We start from the raw sequence: 5,000 nt of genomic DNA on the forward strand, positions 1-5,000 counted from the left end.
TACTCGAATTCTACAACACAGTTATCTCGAATTATGAAAAAATGAATAATATAGATTTAATATATCTAGACTTTGCAAAAGCTTTTGATAACGTCCCCCACGAAAAACTACTTACTAAATTAGCTTGACACGGAATAAGTTGTAGCCTATTAAGTTGGGCTAGTAATTGGTTGAATGATCGAAAACAGAGAGTTGTTTTAAATGGAAAACTTCTAGATGGAAAATGTTACAAGTGGAGTTCCTCAGGATTTCGTTCTTGGGCCACTTCCATTCATAGTATATATAAAATCTACTGTTTCCAAATTTGCTGATGATACAAAACTGTGCGGAATAGAAAATGGTCACTTAAACCAATTAGATGTCCAATAGAGATTTAGATAAATTAAAGCAATGGTCTGAAAAGTTGTTAATGAAATTTAACACAAGTAAATGCAGTAAATACGATTACAAGCTATTTGGAAATTCGTTAACAAAAGTGAATAGTGAAAAAGATCTCGGCGTAATTATCAGTAACGATCTCAAATCATCCAAGCAGTGTATTTCAGCCTCTAAGAAAACAAATAAGATTCTAGGACTGATTGCGCGATCTTTTGACTTCAAAAGTCCATCACTCATTAACAACCTATATAAATCGTTAGTTTATCCACATTTGGAATATGCTGTTTCCGTATGGTCACCGAATCTCATTAGACATTGACAGACTGGAAAAAGTACAACGGCGAGCCACAAAACTGATTCTAAATATAAAAAATAAATTATACGAAAATCGACTAAAACATATGAATATGTTTTCCCTAAAAAAGCGTAGACTCAGAGGTGACTTGATACAGGTCTTTAAAATTCTAAAGTAAATTGACATCAAAAGTGACAAAATTTTCACACTGAATGAGAATCAGACAAGAAACAATGGTCTCAAACTGTCTGGAAAGATATTCAATTCGGAAGTGGTTAGAAACAACTTCGCCAACCGTGTAGTTAACGAATGGAATAAACTTCCTGTAAGATGCTGTAATGATTATCATTTATTCTATATTGTTTGTTTTTGTTTTGTTATCATTTGTCTGTTTGATTCTCATTTATTATTAGTTATATGTCAATTTATTATTATTAACTATTTACCTATTTTTTTTATTAGTTAACTATACCTAAGCATTTATTTCTGTATTTCATTTGTTATTTACATTATTATATTTTTTATTCATTTATTATTATTATGATTTTTTTCGCATCCGACCTTAATATGGACCAAAAGGTCTCCTGTCGGCATGCTCCGCCTTTGTAATCCTACTATTTTCTTTTTCCAATGCACCTCTTCCTCTGTACCTCTTCCTCCTTCTCTTCCTTTACTTAATCTTTTCTCCTCTTCCCTCTCCCTCTTTCTCTTATTACTTCATGTTCCTCGTGTCATTTCTTTTAATTGTTGTTTCTTCCACCCTAGTTTTCTTTCTCTCTACTCGTCCTATTCTTTTCTTTCTCCGTTCTTCCCGTGGCTGTTCTTTCCTGACAATATGCGTTCCCTCCTTATTTCCCCTTCTTCCTCCAGTTCATTACTTCTCATTCCAAACTTTTATCCTCTTATTTGTTTCCCATTTTTCTTTAATAATCTTATTCTCTTTTCTCCGGTGCCATTATGAACATATTGCTATATGTCTGCACCCAATTCTTAGAGCTTTTCTATTACTTATATCTGAACACTTCATGTTCTTCCTGTGAGCAGATTTTCTTGTCTATCATTAATCCCATTTCTATACCTCCTCATCTAATGCCTAAGAATAGGATGGCAAAATCTAGAAACGAGACTCGGAAATGGGCTGAGGGAAAAAGAACTGCTACCTCACTACCTCCCTGTGGTGCTTCTCGGTTTCACTCCCATCTGTTGTTTGACTCGTAATATACTATATTCATTCATTGCCAAGCTTTTCTACCACTAGTTAACAATATCCACATTTGTCCACTTAACACGAAAAAAGTCCTCCGGCCATCGTGTGTGATGAGGTGAACAGGAAAAGGTGATCTCTGGAGGCCCTCAGTCACAACTCACATGGGAGATGCAGGCCTAATGGTCGCTCTGTAGTGGGATAAGTGACACAACAGTTATAAAGCACTTTGCTAGAATGTGTAGCTTTTTTCAAGGATTCACTCTGCTCACCCCACCTGAGAATGAGGCTAGAAAGCGTGCCTCAAAAATGGCTCCAGAAATCCAACTTAGAATCAGAATCAAAATCAGAATGAAGAACTCAATGAGACAAAGTTTAGTCTGAACACCCTTGGCAGTCCCCACAATTCAAACATCAGATGTAATATTTAATACCATTGTAGAATATTCTACATTCCAGCATTAATATAATAACCCAAAGAAAGAATAACATCTGTTTGAAAAACATAATGAGTAAAGAAATAAATTTCCCCCACAACTATATTGATCTTCAAACAATCCCAATTTCCAACCTCACTAACCAGAAGTTACCCCTAAGCCGCAACTTCAACTGCAAGCGCTATGGTCACGCACGACAGCGATGTCACCGTTTAGAAGGCGTATGTGCATATTACTCGGCCTCACATATAGTGTCCCATGCTCAAATTCAACCAAATACACAAACTGTAACCAAGAATATCTGTGTACAATTTTCAAAAACAAAATTACTGTCTCAGAGATGAGGAACACACAGGCTTCAGAGAAGTCCAAAGACAAGTATAGTCTAGAACAATCAGATATTTAGTGACTTGTGCGCTACAATCAATCCAACGAACGCCCCCTCCAAAGAATTATTTCATTCAAACAATCACAACAAGCGAAACAGCCCACATGATACAGAAACTTCCTATACAACCTCCTACTGCCACATTTAATTCTGCTACTAGAACCCCTAACTAATCCCCTCATACTTACTCTAGCTGAATTACGAGAAGCTACCATATAACTTACTCTCCACCCTACACATAAACACAGACACAGACACAGACACACACACACACAGACACACACACACACACACACACACATACACACACACACACACACACACACACACACACACACACACACACACACACACACACACACACACACACACACACACACACACACACACACACACACACACACACACACACACACACACACACACACACACACACACACCCACACACACACACACACACACACACACACACACACACACACACACACACACACACACACACACACACACACACACACACACACACACACACACACACACACACACACACACACACACACACACACACACACACACACACACACACACCTCGTGGCGCTGTGGTTAGAATTCTCGCCTGCCACTACGGCGGTCCGGGTTCGACTCCATCCCAGGGCTGAAATAATTTCAGTATCGTTGCACTACGGGGTGTTACTCCAGCTCTTGTGTGGCGGGGAGTTGGAGGTGTGTGTGCGTGTAAGGTTACAGTATTACCCATAGATCGGTCATACGAGCTCTGAGCTCGCATGCGGGAGGTTAATAACTGTCAATCACGAGTTCAAACACGTGATCCAAGACCATAATAGTGAATCACACACACACACACACACACACACACACACACACACACACACACACACACACACACACACACACACACACACACACACACACACACACACACACACACACACACACACACACACACACACACACACACACACACACACACACACACACACACACACACACACACACACACACACACACACACACATCCAAACATTCAAGCTCACACCCTCCCTTCCTCACTCGTCCCGACACCTGCAATTATGCCACCCTAAGAAAAGACTCCATTCTCTAGAACCATAAAAGATACAGAGTACATCAACTTTACATCAGTAAATTCCCCCACCCTGAAAAACGCAAATAAAGGTTTCTCTCCAAACGCTAACATAAACTACACTCCCCGAAAGCAAATTTTGTCTAAGTGTTTTAGACCACCCTAAGTCTCTACCAGAAGCTGAGTGTTTCTCAAATTCAGACTAATTTTCATCTCCTTGTCTTCCTCCTCCACCAAATGGTATTCAGATACTTATAAAAAGTCACTTCCAAACATCCTCCTATGCTCAAAATCAATGGTCTAACCATATGTTCCTCTTCCCATATATATATATATATATATATATATATATATATATATATATATATATATATATACAAACATATATATATATATATATATACATATATATACACACACACAGACACACACACACATATACACACACACACACACACACACACACACACACACACACACACACACACACACACACACACACACACACACACATAATATATATATATATATATATATATGTATGTATATAAATGTATATATATATATACATATATCCCTAAAATCTAATTACACAAATCACGGAACCTACGGTCACAACAAGACTGAATGAAAACTACATTAGGCCCAGTAACTTGATATGGCACCTAAACCTAACTGCGGATTCTTCAACTGAATATAGACAAAAGGTATCCTCACAACCACCTTGAGAAATATCATCATGATGCCTTTTCCATAAATAGGAAAAGACAAAACTTCCTCAAATACTTAACATCAAATTGTACTTTAACCCGTCTATGACAATTTCCAGAAAAAAAGGTTCATTCTGGTTCTTAGGTATCTGCAATGCCATTCTCTTATATCACCCATTCTAACAGGATTTAGGAACAATCACAGCACTACAGGCATACAAACGCAAACAGGAACGAAAATCTGCACTACATTTGCTGAAAAAAATTTCTGTTGTATATTCTTTTTCATTTAGAAAAAACACATAACATAATATAAAAACAATAGATCCTACATAAACTCTACCTCCCTGCACTTTAGCGGTAAAAGACTGTCAATATAGATACAAGCGCCGGTTAACCGACGACCATTAAAAACAACAGTCTTCCTCCATAACCTCTTTGTCTTCGTACACATATTCTTATTCGTCTTTGTCTTGTCCTTCGTCA

Source organism: Oratosquilla oratoria, chromosome 16 (assembly GCF_046742065.1).
Source record: "Oratosquilla oratoria isolate Oo_2021 chromosome 16, ASM4674206v1, whole genome shotgun sequence".
NCBI lineage: Eukaryota > Metazoa > Arthropoda > Malacostraca > Stomatopoda > Squillidae > Oratosquilla > Oratosquilla oratoria.